This window comes from Cebus imitator, unplaced genomic scaffold, assembly GCF_001604975.1.
Source record: "Cebus imitator isolate Cc_AM_T3 unplaced genomic scaffold, Cebus_imitator-1.0 Scaffold18, whole genome shotgun sequence".
Lineage (NCBI taxonomy): Eukaryota > Metazoa > Chordata > Mammalia > Primates > Cebidae > Cebus > Cebus imitator.
The window spans coordinates 12,560,484-12,582,195 of record NW_016107333.1 but is presented as its reverse complement, the minus strand read 5'-3'; the positions used below and the strand labels follow the sequence as shown (position 1 = coordinate 12,582,195).

The 21,712-nt window shown below is 41.7% G+C and overlaps 1 protein-coding gene and 1 non-coding gene across 2 annotated transcripts in view; one reads left to right on the top strand and one right to left on the bottom strand.

Moving 5' to 3' along the window:
* The window catches only part of TMCC3 (transmembrane and coiled-coil domain family 3), a 311,857-nt gene that overhangs the window by 732 nt on the left and 289,413 nt on the right, over positions 1-21,712 (top strand). The gene's annotated exons all lie outside the window — the stretch shown is intronic.
* LOC119469296 lies at positions 12,002-12,138 on the bottom strand. Its single transcript, XR_005198100.1, has one exon. It is a non-coding gene; the product is annotated as a small nucleolar RNA SNORA51 (small nucleolar RNA).

Genomic DNA, 21,712 nt, shown 5'->3' with positions numbered 1-21,712 from the left:
CTTGCTGTCAGCCCCCGAGAGCGCGCAGGCCCTAGTGCAGCTCGATCTTGCTTGTTGGGGGAAGTTAATTGACGCGAAGGTGTTGGCGACTTTGTTATCAGACCCTGAGTGCCGTTTGTGTTTTAACTTTGGAAATGGAAGGTACTTTAATCAAATACAGGATCTCGGCATTTAACAGTGTGGAAAACAGTACAGGAAACTTAAGGAAATCCTGTTAGGTACCCTCCTCGTTGTCCCAGACCTCCTAAGGCCAACCTGAAGACAGTTTAGGTACCCAGGAAGAGGTGGAGGGATGTTTTCTGAAGAGACAAGACTGAGAAGAAATGCTGGGGGAAATGCCCCAAAAACAAACCAAAAAAACGGAGTAAGACTCTCCCTCCAAAGCCGATGCATTGCTCTAGGTTAAGGCTGGGGGTTGGCTTGTTGTAAGGTATCTAATGCGCCAATTGCTTTGATCACCTGAGTGATCCTTTCGTAGATTTCTGCCTCTCAGCGGCTGGGTTGCTTCCAATGGAACTCGGGCCTCTTTTTTCTGGTGGTACCAGAATTAAGTGTTCTCTGTGTGTCTTGAGGAGGGCCTGTTTGTAGGGAGTACAGAGCAAATGTGAATTGGCCCTAGCTGCCCCTGGAGAGTCTCTCGGTGAGCTGACACCGAAATTTACCTGGCTTATACCTTTGGAGCTAGTCCAGACCTGCTCAGGTGTTTCTGGGGAGAATAGGATTCCAGCCAGGCTGGCCAGCTAGTTTGGCATGCAGCAGAAATGGAAACTGGCCATGGTGAGGTTACTTGTTTGAACTCAAAATTCAGGGGTCAGCAGCCTCCTTTTTTACCCTCAGTGGCCCAGAGTCATTAAATAAAGGAGCCTGAATGGGATCCGTAGGTCTAAGTAGTGCGCGTTAGAGAGAGAATCATGATTTGGAGATGGAGGGCATTGACCAGAGTATCTTAACGTGTGATCTGCCTCCGATCTGCCTTAGGATGAAGGAGATGGATGCTTGCTGAAAATGCAGATTCCTAGGCTCTGTTTCAAACTTAATGAGTCAGAATCCCTGAAACTGGAGCTCAGTAATGTGCATTTTAAATCCCCAGCTCGCACCTCCATGTGTATTAAGCACCTGCTATGTGCAGTTGCTGTTCTGAGCTCTAGGGATACTGTGAAGAACATGACAGATAAAGGCCGTGTTCTCTCGGAAGCCACATTCAAACTGAGAAATCAGATAATAAAGTAGTAAACAATTGTACAAATAATGTAATTTCAGATAGTGATGAGTGCTATGAATAAAATAGAGCAGGATGAGGTCATGAGGAATGAGTCGGGGGAGGGAAGCATTTTAGTTTGGGTGATCAGAAATGAAGACATTTCTAAGGGGTCGACATTTGAGCTGTGAACTACGTTATGAAAAGAAGCTGTGCGGAGGTTCAGGGAAAGACTGTTCCAGACTGAAGAGCTTTGAGGCACAGACTCTGGGTCAGGAACAGATGACATGGGGGCTGGGGCAGGGTGGAGTGTGTAGGGGGTGAGCGTGCAATGAGATGAGGCTGAGACAGGCCGGGGCCAAGTCCTCTAGGGCCTTGTTGGTCATGGTTAGAAATTTGGATTTTAGGCGGGGCACGGTGGGTCACACCTGTAATCCCAGCACTTTGGGAGGCCAAGGTGGGCAAATCACAAGGTCAGATCAAGACCATCCTGGCCAACATGGTGAAACTACGTCTCTACCAAAAATATAAAAATTAGCTGGGCATGGTGGCGCACACCTGTAGTCCCAGCTACTTGGGAGGCTGGGGCAGGAGAATCACTTAAACCTGGGAGATTGAGGTTGCAGTGAGCCGAGATCAAGTCACTGCACTCCAGCCTGGCGACAGAGCGAGACTTTGTCTGAAAAAAAAGATTAGTTTGTAGATCACTTGTGTGTGGAGGAGTTTTGGAGAGATGTAGAGAGATGGGGGTTGTATTTTGAGGTAGAGTCAACTGAGCTTACTGATGTGAGCAGAAGGGAGAGACAGGAATCCTCTTATGTACACCTAAGGCTGCTAATTGTTGGGGGTGGTGTGTGTGAGAAAGAGAAAGAAAGAGAGATGGAAGAAAGAAGGTGGTTAGCCTCTGTTAGAATACCCCAAAGACAATGAAAATGGCCGCCGTGAAGTGAACATTCACTGTGTACCTGGTACTGTGGTACATGCATTAGCAAGAGTCCTGTGAGAGGTAAATGCTGTCACCATTGAACAGATGGCAGTAACAAGCTCAGAAAGGTTGGGCATTGCTCCGCTCCACTCAGCTGAATGTTGGAGCTGGAATTTGTGCCCAGGTTTGCTGGGCTCCAAAGCCCTGGCTCTTGACATTACACTCTGTTGCCTACAAACTTCTTATTCCTGTCCCAGACCCTGTCTGCTTCTAGAGAAGTAGAGAATTTGGCAGTTTGGCAGATGCATGTGGCAACCCATCAACTGTGGCAGATCAGTAGCTGCAGAGCGTGAGAGTGTGCAGACACACTACTGGAATCCGACGTAATTACTTTCATTTGGTGTCCTTGAATGAAAGAGAAGGTCCGCAGGGAATGTACAGAGTAGGAGCACAGAAGATGCCCGGTATTTGGGTTGCTCTGAAGAGCAAAGCTGTGGTTTGAATGTTTGTGTCCTCTGCAGTTCATATGTTGAAACCCTAACCCTCAGGGGGATGGTATTAAGAGGTGGGTCTTTGGGAGGTGATCAGGTCACAAGGGCAGAACTCTCATGAATGGGAATAAGCTCTCTTTATAAGCTCTCTGGAGCCTTATAAAGAAGGCTCCAGAGAGCTACCTTGCCCCTTCCATGATGTGAGAAAACATAATCTCTGAACCAGAAAGTGGGCCTTCACCAGACACTGAATCTGCTGGAGGCTTGATCTTGGACTTTCCAGCCTCCAGAACTGTGAGAAATGCATTTTTTTTTTGTTTATAAGCCACCCAGTCATTGGAATTTGATTGTAGCAGCCCAAATAGACTCCAACCAAAGGCTGATGTGGTGTATGCTGTGCTGTCCAGTGCTTTGAACACCAGAGAACCCCATGGTTGGGTATTCTTTCGCCTCTTCACATAGCTAGCTCATATGTCCTTCTTTATTTTTGAATCCAAAATGAGCTCTTTCCATGTAAGCCAGGAGTTACAGAGGATTGGCTGCATTAAAAAATTATTTGTGTTAGCAAAAGTTAGAAAGCAGTTGTGGGAGAATAACTATAATGGTAGCTACTTTTTTTTTTTTGAAACAGGGTTTCACTCTGTCACCCAGGTGGCAGTGAGGTGGCACCATCACGGCTCACTGCAGCCTCTCCTTCCTGGGCTCAAGCGATCCTCCTGCCTTATTTTTTAATTTTCTGTAGAGATGAGGTCTCACTATGTTGCCAAGGCTGGTAGCTACTATTTATTGATTATTTCTGACAGCTATCTTCCTTCATTTTCATAACAACCTTTTAAGTTAAAAATCAATAGCTGATACATTTACACAGTATAAAATTCAAAAGCTATGCAAAGCTTACAATGAAAATGAGCCTTCCCATTCTATTGCGCAGCCAACTAGTTCCCTTTCCTAGAAGCAATTGATGTTAAACCCATTTCTTGTGTCCCTCTAGAAATAATCTATGCATATATAAGCAGTTATATATTTATACTTTTCATTTTAAAAGCACAAATGGTAGCATAGAAGTACACTCTTCTTCACCATGCATTTTTCTCTCATACATCAAGATCAGGATTTTTGTAGATTTATGAAGTTCTCTCTGTCTCTGTCTCTGTCTCTCTCTCTCTCTATATATATACACACACACACACACACACACATATATATTTTTCTTTTTTGAGAAAAAAAATTCTTTTTTCTTTTATCGAGACAGTTTCCCAGGCAGAAGTGCAGTGGTGCAATCCTACCTCACTGCAGCCCCAACCATCTGTGTCAAGTGACCCTCCCACCTCTGCCTCTGGAGTAGCTGGTACTACAGGTGCATGTCATTATACCAGGCTAATTTTTTTCATATTTGTAGAGATAGGGATCTCACTATGTTGCCCAGGTTGGTCTTGAACTCTCTTTGGCTCAAGGAATCCTCCCATATTGGCCTCCCAAAGTGCTAGGATTATAGGTGTGGTGCCACTGCACCCAGCCCCAAGTTCTCTTTACAGCTGTAAATGGGAAACCTTTATGTGAATATACGGGCATAACTAGGAGATATTATAGGTTTGATTCCAGACCGTCCCAATAAGGTGAATATCTAAAAGGTGAATCAAACAATTTTTTGTTTCATAGTGCATATAACAGTTATGTTCACACTACACTGTAGTCTATTAAGTATGCAATTGCATTATGTCTAAAAAAGCATACTGTATATATCTTAAATAAAAATACTTTATTACTAAAATTGCCAGCAATTGTCTGAGCTTTCAGTGAGTCATAATCTTTTTGCTGGTGGAGGTCTTGCCTCGGTGTTGAAGGCTACTGACTGACTAGAGTGGTGGTTGCTGAAGGTTGGGGTGGTTGTGGCAATTTCTTATGGAGCATAGAAGTACATTGATTGATGCTTCCTTTCATGAAAGACTTCTATGTGGCATGTGATGTTGTTTGACAGCATTTCTCCTATAGTAGAACTTCTTTCAAAATTAGAGTCAATCCTCTCAAATCCTGCCTGCGTTATCAACTAAAGTTACGTAAAATTCTAATTATTTGTTATTTCAACAATGTCACAGTATCTTCACCAGGAGTAGTTTCATCTCAAGAAACCACTTCTTTGCTCATCCATAAGAAGCCTCACCCATTCAAGTTTCATTATGAGATTGCAGCAATTCAGTCACATCTTCAGGCTCCGCTTCTAATTCTGGTTCTCTTGCTGTTTCCAGTACAGTTCCTTTCTCCACTGAAGTCTTGAACCTCTCAAAGTCATTCACAAGAGTTGGAATTATATTCCAAACTCCTGTTAATGTTGATATTTTAAATGTTCCTATTAAGAATGTTGTTAATGGCATGTAAAAATGGTGAATTCTTTTCATAAGGTTTTCAGTTTATTTTGCCACCAGGGGAATCACTATGGCAGCTCTAACATTACAAAATGTATTCTTAAGTCGTAAGACTTGAAAATTGAAATTGCTTCTTGTTCATGGCCTGAAGAATGGATGTTGTATTAGCAGGCACAAAACAACATTAATCTCCTTGGATACTTCCATCAGAGATATTGGATGACTAAGTGCATTGTCAATGTGAATTAATACTTTGAAAGGAATCTTTTTTTTTTTTTTTTTTTTTTCAACAGTGGGCTTAAAATATTCAGTAAGCCATGATGTAAACAGATGTGCCATCATCCNTCAGAACTCTTGGTTTACTGGGTGCATTGTCAATGAGCAGTAACATGTTTAAAGGAATTTTTTTTTCTGAATAGTAGGTCTCAACAGTGGGCTTAAAATATTCAGTAAGCCATGATGTAAACAGATGTGCCATCATCCAGGCTTTGTGATGCCATTTGTAGAACACAGGCAAAGTCGATTTAGCATAATTCTTAAGAGCCCAAGGATTTTCAGAAGAGTAAATGAGGACTGGCTTCAACTTAATGTCACCAGCTGCATTAGTCCCTAGCAGGAGAGTCAGCCTGTCTTTTGAAGCTATGAAGCCAGGCACTGACTTCTCATCTCTAGCTATGTAAGTCCTGACTGACATCTTCTTCCAATATAAGGCTGTTTGGTCTACACTGAAAATCTGTTATTTAGTGTAGTCACCTTCATCATCGATCTTAGCTACATCTTCCGGATAACCTGCTACAGCTTTTTCATCAGCACTTGTTGCTTCACCCTGAGCTTTTATGTTATATAGACGCCTTCGTTCCTTAAACCTCATGAACCAACCTGTGCCAGCTTCAAACTTTTCTTCTGCAGCTTCTTCACCTCTTTCAGCCTTCATGGGATTAAAGAGAGTTAGCACCTTGTTCTGAATTGGGTTTTGGCTTAAGGGAATTATGTCCGGTTTGATCTTTTATCCAGACTGCTAAAATTTTCTCCCCTTCAGCAATAAGGCTGTTTTGCTTTCTTATTATTCATGTGTTCACTGAAGTAGCACTTTCAATTTCCTTCAAGAACTTTTCCTTTGCGTTTACAACTTGGCTGACTATTCAGGGCAACAGGCCTGGCTTTTGGCCTGTCTCAGCTTTCAATATGCCTTCCTCACTAAGCTTAATCATTTCTAGCTTTTGATTTAAAGTGAGAGATGGACAACTCTTCCATTTATTTTAATGCTTAGAGGCCATGATAGGGTTATTAATTGGCCTAATTTCAATATTGTTGTGTCTCGGAACAGAGAGGCCCAAGGAAAGAGAGAGAGAGAGGAAGAGTTGGGGGGTGGAGCTGTCAGGATATGCACCACATTTATACAGTAAGTTATCCATGCTGTATGTGTATGGATCGTGGTGCCCTGAAACAATTAGAATAGTGTAATTAAAGACCAGTGGTCACAAATCACCATAACAGGTATAGTAATAATGAACAAGTTTGAAATATTGAGAGAATTATCAAAGTGTGTCCCAAAGACATGAAATGAGCATATCTTGTTGGAAAATGGTGCAGATAGACTTGCTGGACACAGAGTTTCCACAGGCCTTCAATTAGTAAAAGAGGCAGTATCTGTGAAATTCAATAAAGGAAGTAAAATGAAACGAGGTATGCCTGCACTAGAACTTTTTTTCTGGTATTTTGCCATTATCGACAATGCTGCAGCAAATAATCTTATATATACATGATTTTGTATGTGTGTAAACATATTCATATGATAAATTGCAGTGGAATTTCTGGGTCAAGTGTTATGAATACCTGTATTTTCAGTAGGTAAAGCAACATAGTGTAGGAGTTAGGAGCATAGACCTGTAGACAGATTGCTTGGAGTTGAGTCTTGGCTCTGCCATTTACATGTAGTACAAGTCACTTAACCCCTCTTTGCCTCAGTTACTTTATCTGTAAAATGGGGATAATAATGTTAGCTACTTAATAGGATTGTTATGCGGATTCTATCAGTTTGTGTTGTACAACAAATCACCCCAAATCATCATGGCTTAAAAAAATAACTATTTTACTTGGCTCACAAATCTATGGGTTGGTTGGATGGCTCTTCTGGTTCTGCTTCCGAGGTCAACTTGTGGGTCTGCTGGAGGCCAGACAGTCTAGGATGGCCTGACGCACATGTCTGGTGCTTGACAGGTGTGTTGGTCATCGGGGACTCATTTGGGACAGGATGCAACCTCTCATGCTCCAGTAGCCTAGCTCAGGCTTCTTCACATGGTGGTCTCAGGGTTCCATAGCATGGCACAGGAGGGCAGAGCTCAAGCACTTTTCAAGCCTCTGCTTGTGTTACATTCCATTGACCAAAGCAAATCACATGGCCAAGCTCAGAGTCTGTGTGGGAGGGGACTCTCCAAGGTCAGGGATGCAGGGATACAGTGAAGGGAATCACTGCTACCATTTTTACAATGTGCCACGAGAATTGAATATTTGTAAAGTGCCTAGTGTAGTGCCTGACACATTTTAAGTGCTATATAAGTTTGTTAAGTTTGAAAAAGAGCAGTATTACCAGATTGTATTGATAGAGATTGAGCCAGTTTACATGTCTACCAGTGTGAATGCCTGTCTCCCAGTTTCTTCTTAGAAACTGTTTCAAAGTGGTTTATCCATGGAGAGGCAGTTGTTCTTATCCCCATTTTACAGATGAAAAAATGATTCTTGGAGAAGTTAAGTCATTTTTCTGATATTACAGAGCTGAACTAGGATTTGAATCCTTTGTCTTTCTGACTCTAGAGCACCTCTGCTAGTCTTGCCACTCTAGACAGAGGTGAGATTCCTGTGTCCCTAATGACCCCATCCACTGTTCCTGCCAACCCTTTGCATTTCATGTCCATCATTTCTATTTTACTTTTGGATCTTGCTGGGTTGAGAAGGATCTGTCAGTCTTTTGAATTCTTTAACAGTGATTTTGATTTCAGCTTGGCCTACTGAAATCAAAGCCAAGTGTCCGCAGAGACAGCGGGCTCTTTTATGACTGTGAAGGGATGATGAAGGGAAACCTGTCCTTTTACCGCTTATAAATGGAGAAAACAGATGCGTCCGGCCTTCTTTTGTTTTACATCCTTTCTTTTCATTCCTCACATCCTTTAGCTTCCCTTTGCAACCCAGGAATTCCTTTCCCTAAAGGGGAAGAGATGAAGATGGGAGACAGTGTTTCTTGGTGGTTCAGGACTGCATCTCTGGAGACAAGCTGGGTTCAAGTCGAGCACAACTTCACTGGCCATGTGGCTTGGATGGGTTCACCTGCACCGAAAGGTTTTCCTGAGGTCTGTAGAAAGTGCTCCATTCTCATCATTACACAGCAGATTACTTTTGCTTCTGTTTTCTCTGTCTGTTTCACATCCCTTCTCCTCCACACCTATTCCTATGCCTCTAGCTATGTTTAATGATAAGGATAGCTAATATTTACTCAGCCCTTACTCTAAGCTCCTTTCATGTAATTAACTCATCTAAGCCTCACAACAAACCTATTAAATAGATGCTGTATTATTCCCATTTTCAAGTGAGGAAGCTAGATGCTGAATGCTAAGTAATATTCCCAACATACCATGGCTAGTAAATGATGTAGCAGGGATTTTAAATGAGGCATTTTGGCACCAGAGTCTGTGCTCTTATATTTATGCTTAAAAAAAAAGAAGGATGGGATGGAAGTTTGGGAATTTAAAATTGAGAGCTTCTGCCCTAGAAAAACTGCTGGTAAACTTTCATGCATCCTCTGTCCCTGGCAGTGGGTGAGTACACCCAGCTGTGATTTAGGCTGAAAATCCCAGCGTACACACAAAGTAGGAACTTTCAGTTCTTTTGCCAGAAGGCTTTCTAGTTTAATCATATTAATTCTGACAAGATTTAGGGCATTGTGCCTCCCTTGTAACTGAGGTGAAACAGTGTTGAAAAATACATGGGGCTTAAAAAAAAAGATTAGAAAATCCAGCTGACTAGTTTCAAGTCTTGCCACCTCTTGCTTCTTTTGATCAACTGCTCTGGTGGTAGAGACACATTCACCAAAGCATCAAGAAAATAAAATGTGAATACTGCAGCTAATATGTGACTTTTTGAGTTTAGAATTGTGCATATCCTCAAGCTGAAGGAAAGAACTGAGGCTGTTTCATAGGTATTTCCATGCAGACTAAATGTAATGTGGTAACACTCATCAAACACATATTTTAACATTGACTTCCTTCTTTGTGCTAGAAATCCACTGTGGGTAAGCAAGCTCTGTATGGCTCTGATCTTGTAGACTTTGCAGGCTCTGAGAAGAGAGTTAAGCAGTACTGTGAATGGTGGCATATATGGTTGCAGAGGAAGGATCAGTTGCTGGGGACTGTAGTGGGTGTTCCTAACCTAGTCTGAGGGATTCGTAAAAACCTTCCAGTATGATTGTAGCCAATGGCTTGTCATTTATGGCTTTTATTATGTTGAGGGTATGTGCCTTCTGTCCCTAATTTGTTGAGAGTTTTTGTCATAAAGAGATGTTGAATTTTATGAAATGCTTTTTCTGTATCTGTTGAGATATTCATGGTTTTTGTCCTTTATTCTGTTGATATAATGCATTTATTGATTTGTGTGTGTTGAACCATCCTTGCATCCCTGAGATATAAATCCTACTTAATTATGATGTATTATCTTTTTGATGTGTTGTTGGATTCAACTTGCTAGTATTTTGTTGAGAAATTTTTGCATTTATATTCATCAGTGATACTGGTCTGTAGTTTTATTTATTTTATTTTATTTTTGAGAAAGAGTTTTGCTATTGTTATCCAGGTTGGAGTGCAATGGCACGATCTCAGCTCACTACAACCTCTACCTCCTGGGTTCAAGTGATTCCCCTGCCTCAGCCTCCTGAGTAGCTGGGATTACAGGCACCCGCCACCATGCCCAGCTAATTTTTTGTATTTTTAGTAGAGACAGAGTTTCACCATGTTGGCAAGGCTGGGCTTGACCTCCTGACATCAGGTGATCCACCTACCTCAGCCTCCCAAAGTGCTGGGATTACAGGCATGAGCCACCACGTCTAGCCTGTAGTTTTTTCTGTGTGTGTGTGCACCCTTGTCTGCTTGTGGCGTCAGGGTGATTCATTCCTCATAGAATGAATCAGGAAGAATTTTCTCCTCTTTAATTTTTTTGAATACTTTGTGAAGAATAAGTGTTGTTCTTCTTTATAAGTCTTGTAGAATTCCGCAAGACAGTCATCTGGTCCTGGGCTTCCGTTTTAGGGTGATATTTTTTTATTACTGATTCAGTTTCATTGCTCATCATTGGTCTGTTCAGGTTTTCTGTCTATTTTTGGTTCATTCTTGGTAGGTTGTATGTTCAGGAATTTATCCATTTCCTCTCTTCTCATTCAGACCAAAATCTTGAAGAATGAATCCTCAGAAAGCCCATCAACTGCTACTCAAATGGCAACAAGCCTGTAAGCACAAGGTTTAGTGAGAGTGGAATTGATGCTAACAGTGAGTGTGGAGGATTTTGATCACAAATTGTAGATTGCTTTGTGAGGCTTTTTGAAGTCTGGCCCATATCTAGGCCTTTAAACCTTAGTAGTAGGGCAGGGGATCATCTAAAATTAGGTCTACTTGTTTTCCATGCACTTGAACGTTTTGTTGTTGTTAGACTAGATTTGCTTCAAAATTGACTTGAACTGTAGTGCAGCTGTTGGCATGTTTTATTAGTAATAATCAAAAGAATCACCACTTAATCATTGCTATCTGCAATGCATTGTGTTAATACATACACACATTTTGCATATACATCTATGTATTTCATTGACTCTTCAAAACCATCTTTTTCCTTTTTGCAGTAAGCAACATTTATTCGTTCATTTATCTATCATTCTTGGGCTGAGTTAGGGACTAGCACTGCCAAAATACATGGCCCCTGAACTCTGAGAACTCAGTTTACTGATGATCAGACTTTAAAACAAATAGTTACCATGCCGTGTGATGACTACATTAGCAAAAGCATATCTAAAATATAGCCTAGAATAAAAAATGATTAACGTTTCCAGACAGAAGAGAGGAGTTGTGGTGTCAGGGGAATTTAATTTTAAACAGGACATGACTTTAGACAGGAGAGAGAAATTGTGGTGTCAGGGGAATTTAATTTTAAACAGGACATGATTTCTGAACACATTCTTTGAAGTTCCATTTTTTTTCCTCAAGCATTATCTAGCTACTCTGACCTTCTCCTGGTCTCTTCTGCTCAAATAGCATGTTTTCCTGTATATTACAGTTGCATTCTTTATTCTGCAGACAGTCCTATCTTGCTTTATTCACTGATAGTTTATGGGTCATGGCTGCCTCTTTTAATTTTAACTTTTAATTACATTATTTATTTTAATTTTTGTAGAGATAAAGTCTTGTTTAGTTGCCCAAGCTGGTCTGGAACTCCTGGCCTCTAGTGATCTTCTTGCCTTAGCTTCTCAAAGTGCTGAGATTACAGGTGTGAGCCACCATACCCGGCCTTCTTTTAACTGCAATCAAAAAGTCTTTTGGCTGGGTATGGTGGCTCATGCCTGTAATTCCAGCACTTTGGGAGGCTGAGGCGGGCAGATCACAAGGTCAGGAGGTCAAGACCATCCTGGCCAACATGGTGAAACCCTGTCTCTAGTAAAATACAAAAAGTTAGCTGTGTGTGGTGGCTCGTGCCTGTAATCCCAGCTACTCAGGTGGCTGAGGCAGGGGAATCGCTTGAACCCGGGAGGTGGAGGTTGCAGTGAGCCAAGATTGCGCCCCTGTACTCTAGCCTGGCAACAGAGCAAGACTCCATCTCCAAAAAAAGAAAAAAAATTTTTTTTTCTTTAGAGACAGGGTCTTGCTATGTTATCCAGGCTGGTCTCGAGCAGCTTTTTTAAATTAAAATTTAACAGCTTTCTTGAGGAATGATTTATATATTGTAAAATTGACTTGTTTTAAATGTATAATTCAGTGATTTTTTTTTCTCAATTCTGTGTTCCCCCATTCACAGTACAGACCAGGCATGGGGCCTGAACTTGAGCTGAGGTGTATATGGTTAGGTTTATTCCACCTCCTCTTTCTATAAAGTCAGTGTAAGAACACAGCCTATGGTAAGCACCAGGAGGCCAATTCAGTGATCTTTAAAGTACATTTACTGAGTCAGAAATCACCACTAGAAGTAGTAGCATCACTTGCATTTTCTCCGATGGAGACTGGGGCTCAGGGAAATGAGGTTTTGGATCCACACACATCCAGCTAGTCACTGGCAGAACTGGAATTCAAATGAGTGTAATGGCTCATTAAAGCATATTTAAGTTTGCCAGAGGGAAATAAACCTATGGAGCTTTTGAGTAGAAGGGCACCTTTATTGCCTTGGAATCTAAGGACTAGTTATATTATGAAACTAGAAAGTATCATTCACAGAGGGTTTAGGTAAAAACACTGGGAAAGAGGACTGAATTATGTGTAGTTTGAAAAGTGAGTAAAATACTGTAACAGTTGAACCAACAATGAATGTGTGTAGTAAAGCCACAAATTAAAATATTTTCTTGCAATTTTAATAATGAATCATGATGGTTACTTAGATTCTAAACCATTATGCTTATTATTTAGCTTTCCAGGGCATTTACAAATGTTAATTTCCTGATAGCGAATGCTTTCTTATTCTCACCCCCAAGCAAGCTGTGACATGGAATAGTCCAACAGGCAGTTAATAAGAGCAAGGCTCCCCCTCTCTTTCCCATCCAAATTACAGGGTTTGAAATGGTCTGAAATTGAATTAGCTGACTAGTGCAACAGTAGCAAATGCTTTATAATTTGTGTTGCCTTCAGAAATGGCAAAAATTAGGCTGCTGCTAATAGACCAGAACTGTCTGGACTCTGATAGGCTTCCCTCCTGCCTTCAGTGAAGGGAGTACAGTGGCTCCTGCTATTGAGCTCTGAATTATGCTTTACCTGCGGCAGTTCTGATTTTTGAATATCAATGCTGGGAAAATGACAACAGTGCTCCAGATGGTTGTTGACAGAGTAAAGCTACCTATTCCCTTTGCTAAAAGGAAGACTCAGACACAGCCTGTGCAGAGGGTTCTGCTGGGCCAGTATGCTGGGCTCCTCTCTTTATGCATTCATCATCCCAGTAATGGAATTAAATGTGCCGAAGCCCTTCCCCGCCTCTGTTTTTGGGCCAGAAAGCCACAGGAATAGTCTCAATCCAACATTGGGACATTCAGGTGGGGATAAGTAGATCATAGAATATTTTAGAGGTCAATATCAAAGGAAATGTATTTGAGATGATTCTAAGTTCAGTATGTTATTTCATATTCAGCAAACTAAGGCTAGACAGAGTCAGTTTTCAGGAAGCAACCTAACACCCCTACTTTGCCCTAAAATGGGGATTGACAAACTTTTTCTGTGAAGAGGCAGATAGGAAATAGCTTAGTCTTCGTGGGCCACAGGGTCTCTTATTGCAATGACTGAACTCTGCCTTAAAATGTAAATGCAAGGGTAGACAACACATGAAATGAATGAATGTGGTTGTGTTACTTATGGACATTGAAATCTGGATTTCATCTCATTTTCACATGTCGTAAAATACTATTATTCTGATTTTTTTTCAATAATTTAAACATGTAAAAAACACTCTTAGCTTGTGGATCATACTAAAACAGGTCATGGGCTAGATTTGGCCGGTGGACTGTAATTTGCCACCCTCTGCCCTAAAGCATTAGAGATTCCTCTAATGTGTTCCAGGTGTACCTGCAGTTTGTTTTCCAGTACGTGAGCCATCCTTTTCCGCCAAAGCCCGTCTCCATATTCAGTAGGTTATGCAGAGCGACATGGCTAGAAAACGAGAAACTCAACTGAAACCAGGATATTTCAGTCTTCTGCCTTCATCGCTTGCTGCCTTGGCTATCTCTCCCTCACACACCTCTGCTTGATGCTCATGGTACCCTTTCTTGATGACATGGGATCTCATTTCTATTCTTTGAGATCCTGGTCAGTTACATTAATCAGAAATGTAGAATTATACATTAAAATAAAAATGAAGCAATTAGCATTCAACGGAATGTTACAAAAGTTGGTAGTGAGGGCAAGGATATTGTTTCCTTTACAGAAATGGGTTTGGAAAGATCTGTTTGTTTTCTTTATTCATCTTCAGATAATTTCTCATTACAGGTTATAAAATGAAATTAGTTGAGAGTATAACAAGCTGTGTGCTCTACTACAAATTTATTGAAGTTCTATTTGAATGGATTTTTTTTTTATACGGTGAATAGTGGTTACTTGGGATGCAGAGGGCTCTCTGAACTGTGGACAGGTGCAGGAACTGCTCAGGCACACTATGGTTATTGGTTGGCTGGTTGCATGAATACCCTGTGAGGTGAGACCCAAGATCAGGTTAGAGTTCACCTGTGCTCAGAAATTTGGTGCTTAGATAATGGTGTAATGGATGTCATTGCACTGTGGCATCTAAACTGGCACATACAGGCTTGTGACTTATTTTTCTCATCTGTGAAATAGAGATGATTGACATGCACTTGACTTGTCAGAATCAAGTGAGACAGTTTATGTTTGCCAAGTCTGAGTGTAGTCTCTCAGACTTGGCAAACATGAACTGTCTCACTTGATTCTGACAAGTGGGAATTCATGCTTCACAAACTGGGCTGGTTATTGGGAGTGAGTGTGGCTTTCAGAAAATACAAATTCCCAGGCTCACCCCAAATTCAGAATTTCTATGATAGGACCTAGAAGTCTAAATTTTTTAGACTTTGGGAAACTCCGATATGTTCCATAAACCTCAGCAATGGAGTTAAGTAAACTAAATACTTCCTTGAATCCTAGCGTGCAGTATTCCACTGAAATTTCATACTATTTGTCTTCATGAACAATAAAGGTATAGGAAGAGGGAGGGCCAGGAAGAGCACAAAATATCTTCCCTTTATCTTCTTGGGGACGTCTGTTTCAGCAAGTAGAAGTAGAGCAAGAGCTGGTGTTTCATTGTCCCACCCAGTGAATGAACCCAAATTATGTTTTTCCTCCTTCAGCTCTCCCTCTGCAGCCCCAAGATTTATGGTGGTGGTTTCACCTTCTTCTGTGCATTGAAGCATATTTGTGAAAGAAAGCCTAGATTGTGCACATTGAAAATGTACAACAGATTGACAAAATCCTTTCCAGTTTTGCTACTCAAAACTCATCACTGAAAATGTCTTTTTGAGTTATTTCTGGAAATAACACAATTGTAGTGTTGGCACATATAGATCACAAACACAAAAAGAATCTCAGTAGTACTAAAAAGATAAATGTGAATTTCTCACATTTTATGCATTGCTGCTAATTTACATGTGAGTAATTGTAGATTTTAAATGAATGAAAGCATCCACCTCCACACTAGAAGCCCAGATTGTTTACCACAGTAGAATTCAGTAGTATGCACATATACACAAATGCTCTCATATAGTATTCTGCAAATTCCTGATGTTTGAGAGCCACAACAAAGTATTCTTCTGTTTGCAAAATTCCTACCACAAATATTAAGTATTTACTGTTTTCCAGGTACCTTGTTAGCAATTTAAATAAGGCATAGTTCCACATTCCTTATCTCAGAAGTTCACAGGCTAGAAGGAAGATGATCACAAAATAAATCACTGTAGAAAAAATGAGCTTTAATATTAATCCTTTTTAAAATCAAATCATCTTTTCAAATGGTATTTATTATAAAAGTAGAGAATTAGGCCAGGCTCAGTGGCTCATGCCTGTAATCCCAGCACTTTTGGAGGCCGAGGCAGGCAGATCAAGAGGTCAAGAGATGGAGACCATCCTGGCCAACATGGTGAAACCCCGTCTCTACTAAAAATACAAACATTAGCCAGGCATGGTAGCATGCACATGTAGTCCCAGCCACTTGGTAGGCCGAGGCAGGAGAATCACTTGAAGCTGGGAGGCAGAGGTTGCAGTGAGCCAAGATTGTGCCACTGCACGCCAGCGTGGTGACAGAGCGAGACTCTATCTCAAAAAAACAACAAAAAAAAAAAAAAAAAAAAAAAAAAAAAAAAAAAAAAAAAAAAAAAAAAAAAAAAAAACAGAATTTTTCCAATGGAAAAATATGAGATCAAGATATTCACTCTGATCCTTTATACCATGTCCCTGTTTTTATTAACTTTACGGAGATAATCCTTTGAAAGTAAGTAGATACCTATAAATATGTGAGGGACTAGCAGGAGTATCTTGTCCATGTAGTAATGCAGTTGGATGTGTTCATAGCTGTTGTGTAGCATCCATTTCAAGCTTCAGCTATCTCTGGAAGACGACTTTGTTTTTTTTGAAATGAAGTCTGGCTCTGTAACCCAGGCTGTAGCACAGTGGTGTGATCTTGGCTCACTGCAGCCTCCACTTCTTGGGTTCGAGCAGTTCTCTAGCCTCAACCTCCCAAGTAGCTGGGACTACAGGTGCACACCACCATGCCTGACTAATGTTTTTGTATTTTTAGTAGAGATGGGGTTTTGTCATGTTGGCCAGGCTGGTCTTGAACTCTTGACCTCAAGTGATCCTCCTGTCTTGTACTCCTGAAGTGCTGGGATTACAGGCGTGAGCTACCATGCCCAGCCTGGAAGATGTCTTTGGTTGCTGGGTCTCTACCCTGTGTCTCCAAGTCTCCAGAGATAATTTTCAGTAAAGTCCTGAATACCACCACTTTCCTACTCTTAAATGTTTCTCAAACTCAATATATGAAAAATAGAACTTATTCTTACTCTCAAACCTGATCTTTTCTTTTAGGCTCCTTATTTCAGGGACCCTGTTGCCATTTTTCCAGATGCAGAGGCTTCAAACTTTGAGATCATCTCTGACTCTTCCTTCCTCTTGACCCTAATCAGGAGCCAGATGCTGTTGGGCCTTTGTCTTCCTTCCTGTCCACTGGAGGTGATTTGGTTTGGCTCTGTGTCCCCACGTAAATCTCATCTTGAATTGTAATCCCCAGTGGTTTTCAGCGTGATGTTCTTGTGATAGTTCTCACAAAATCTGATGGTTTAAAAGTGTTTGGCAGGTTCCCCTCTCTCTTCTGCTGCCATGTAAGACGTGCCTTGTTTCCCTTTCATCTTCTACCATGATTGTAAGCTTCCTGAGGCCTCCCCAGCCATGCAGAACTGAGTCAATTAAACACATTTTATAAACAATTGCAAAAAAAGTAATTTTGTTTATAAATTACCCAGTCTCAGGTAGTATCTTTAGAGGAATGTGAAAATGGATTAATACAGGCACCATCCTGCTATTAGATCTTTGTTTCTCAAAGTAGTGTCCAAGGACTCTTAAAAGGCTTCATGTAATATTCTTGGTGATTTGAATGTTCCCCGTCTTAAGTTTTACATGTCCAGGATAATCTAATGAATTTTTTTTTTTTTTTGAGACAGAGTTTCGCTCTGTCGCCCAGGCTGGAATGCAGTAGCGTGATCTCAGCTCACCCCAACTTCCACCTCCTGGGTTCAAGTGATTCTCCTGCCTCAGCCTCCTGAGTAGCTGGGACTACAGTGGGACTACAGGCATGTGCCACTATGCCTGGCTGATTTTTTTGTATTTTTAGTAGAGATGTGGTTTCACCATGTTGGCCAGGCTAGTCTTTAATTCCTGACCTCAGGTGATATGCCTGCCTCAGCCTCCAAAAGTGCTGGGATTACAGGTGTGAGCCACTGCACCCAGCCAACAAAATTAACAAGTTTGTGTTTGAGGTCATCAAGATTTGTAGCTGTTGAGTGATTCTGCTGCAGACTTGAACGTTCACATTTGTGTTGTGTTTGTGTGCTGGTTCTAAGTTGGGCAAATCCTCCTCTGGGCTCTCATTGTGACTTGCTTTATTCTTGTTGCAATTGTGTGAGTCTAGCTTTCCTAGTGGACTGTGAGTTTGGAAGACAGGGACCTTATCTGGTGTATTTCTGTGTCCCCAGAGCCTAGCGTTGGGCCTGGCACTCGGTGGTACTTAAACTTGTAGCTGTTGTACATCTCACATTTTGGAGTCTGCTTTTGCTCCCATACACATTCCCATGCATGGCTATAGTTAACTTTAATGTTTATGTAGTATTTAGTCATGTTGATAGATGACATTTGACTTAACCATCCTTTATTTTTAGATGTTTGGATTAGTTTCATTTGTTGGCTATTTTAAGTAGTAGTTAAAAACATCTTTGAACAAAATTATTTTCTCTCATCTAAATTGTTTTCTTGGGAATTTTTAAATGAAATTACTAGATCAGCCAGGGGCTGTGGCTCACACTTGTAATCCTGCACTGTGGGAGGCCAACGTGGGCAGATTGCTTACGTACAGGAGTTCAAAACCAGCTTGGGCAAAATAGCAAAACCTTGTCTCTACAAACAAAATTACAAAGTTAACTAGGTATGGTGGCTTGTGTGCCTGTTGTCCCAGCTACACAGGAGGCTGAGGTGGGAGGATGGCTTGCGCCCAGGAGGTTGAGGCTGCAGTAAGCCATGATCATGTCACTGCACTCCAGCCTGGGCAACAGAGTGAGACCCTGTCTGAAAACAAGGAATTACTAAGTCAGGCAGTTTTATTCCTCTTGTAATATGATTGTAGGATTTGGTGTTTATGAAGAGATCAGACTGAGTCATAACAGATGAACTCTTTCAGATGTGTTTCTTTCATTGGAATCAAAGTTGAAAGAGAAAGCGAAGATGGTTATTCTTCTGCCACCGCACCATCATTGGTCACCTGGGCCATTTCCCTTCCTGTGATTTTTCCATCTGCAGCCACAACTTCAGTGATGGAGGAAGTACCTGTTACGTCAGCCAGAACCACGTTTCCAACATGCGGATCTAATCATGTTGCCGGTCAAGACACAGCGGTAGCTTTCTATCGCCCACAAGATCAAGTCCAGCCACGCTGTCAGGGCCTACAGAGTCTTTCAGGGTGTGGCTTCTGCCTCCCTTTCAAGGCTTCTCTTTGGCTGCTGCGCAGAGGCACTCCCTGCTCACCCGGCAGGCACTATTTTCGGTTAGGAATGTACATGCTGTTCCCTCCATCTGAAAGGAACTCCTCAACTCCTTCCTGCCTGGCATCACGCCACTCACCCTTCAGGGCTCAGCTCCAAGTCCCAAGTACTGCCCTCCTCTCACCCCTAATAAGGTGATAATCTGCTCCATCCCATTCTTTCAGAATTTTTCCATCCTTCGTTAAAGATGTTGTCACCTATATTGAAGCTGTGTTAGTTTTTTCGTCTTTTCGTTTAGATTATGAGCTCATTAAGGATGAGATTTTTTTTTTTTTTTGAGACAATCTTGCTCTGTCACTTGGGTTGGAGTGCAGTGGTGCGACCTTGGCTCACTGCAACCTCCACCTCCGGGGTTCATGCCATTCTCCTGCCTCAGCCTCCTGAGTAGCTGGGACTACAGGCATGTGCCACCATGCCCAGCTAATTTTTTGTATTTTCAGTAGAGACAAGGTTTCACCATGTTGGCCAGGCTGGTCTCAAACTCCTGACTTCAAGTGATCCACCCGCCTCGGCCTCCCAAAGTGTGGGGATTACAGATGTGAGCCATCGCATCTGGCCCGGAACAGGAATTTTGTCGGTCATTTTGTGACTAGCATATAGTTGGTCCTCAATAAACATTTTCTGAATGAATAGTGTTTTGGTTTGCTCATATGTAAGTAAAGTACTTAAGGTAAGTCTACTTATTGATAAATTGAAAATCCTTTTATGGTATTTATGATAATTCTCAGTTGTTCAGAATATCAGTAAATGTATTAAGCTCTCCCTTCTCCAACTATTTGACATGGGTTTAAAAAAAATAGATTTTATTGCATTTTAGGTTTTGGAGTACATGTGAAGAACATGCAAGATTGCTGCATAGGTACATACATGGCAGTGTGGTTTGCTGCCTTTAGCCCCATCACCTATATCTGGCATTTGTCCCCATGTTATCCCTCCCTAACACTCCACCCCGTGCTGTCCCTCCCCTAGTTCCCCCCCACAGACACCAGTGTGTAACAGTTGTAATTTTGATTATTAACTGTAAACTCTAGACAATTAAATAAATGTCAGCTGGGTATGGTGGCTCATGCCTGTAATCCCAGCACTCTGGGAGGTTGAGGTGGGAGGATCACTTGAGTCCAGGAGTTTGAACATGGGCAACATGCAAAACCCTGTCTCTACAAAAAATACAAAAATTAGCTGGGCGTGGTGGCATGTGCCTGTAGTACCAACTACTTGGGGAGCTGAAGTGGGAAGAACATTAGAACCTGGGAAGTCAAGGCTGCAGTGAGCCATGATCACGCCACTGCACTGCAACCTGGGCAACAGCCCAAGACCCTGTCTCAACAAAAAAGAAATGTTGGATAGGCATGGTGGATCATGCATATAGTTCTAGTGCTTTGGGAGGCCAAGGCAGGAGAATCACCTGGGTTCAGGAGTTTGAGACCAGCCACGGCAACATAGAGAGACCGTGTCTCTATAAGAAAATTTCAAATTAGCCAGACATGGTGGCGCACACCTGTAGTTCCAGCTACTCGAGGTGAGGTGGGAGGACCACTTGTTCCTGAGAGGTTGAGACTGCCATGAGCATGATTGCACCACTGCACTCCAGCCTCGGTGACAGAGACAGACCCTGTCTCAAAAAAAAAAAAAAAAAAAGGTCTAGTTCACCACCATTTCCCTAGTGCTTAGTACTGTTGATACCTGGTACCCATTTAGCACACAATAACTATTTGTTGAATGAGTGGAAAGATTGAAAAAAGGCATTAGCACGTGGCATATCACAAACCTTGACATTGGGAATTTACTCCATTTATGCATACGTATCTGTTGTATTTTATTCACCATTCTTCTATTCATGTGTCTGTTTAACTTGATGTTTTTCTTGATAACCCCTGTGGTCTCTTCTATCTTCATTTCGTGACTCTGAAGGCCTATTTGAGTCCCACCATCTCCTGCCCATCTCTTTAATGGGACATGTTCTGGAATACAAAAACTTCAAGCCCAAAAGCTGATACCTTGGGGTAGTAAGCAAGGTAGTGCCTCTGTCCCCCAACAAGGAGGCCAGAGTGTCTAAGTCTGGCCCCTTAATTTACCTCCAATATGAAATCCAAATCGATCAACCTCCTGTTGTTCTGGGGAATAAATAACTCAATCACATCTGCACGACAGAGCTGATTTGTAGGGAAGTGAGGTTACCTGTAGCCTGCCGCCAAAACCTGCAGATGTCATCTTGAGGGAAACGTGAAGTATTGGCAGAGAGATCCCCTGTCCTGTGTCGAGTCTTCTTGGGATATGTGCTTCATCCTTGGTATCCTGATGAGAATTTGCATGTTTCTGACCATAGCATGTTACAAGGAAGAATTCCATCCACTAATTTCTCCCTTGGATTACTAGTCCTGTTAAACAACTTCGTAAGGGAATAAAAAACTGAGGTAGTAATTACTAGAGGGAAAGGAGTAACATAGTTTCATGAGGGGAAAATAATTGTCCTCAACTATATTTTGGAGCACTGGGAGACAGAAGAAGACTTAAAAAACAAATACCAAAGCAACCTGGAATGGTGGCAAAAGTCCTCCTATTTGGTTCATTAAAAAAGGTGTTATAGGGCCGGGCGCGGTGGCTCACGCCTGTAATCCCAGCACTTTGGGAGGCCGAGGTGGGTGGATCACGAGGTCAAGAGATCGAGACCATCCTGGTCAACATGGTGAAACCCCGTCTCTACTA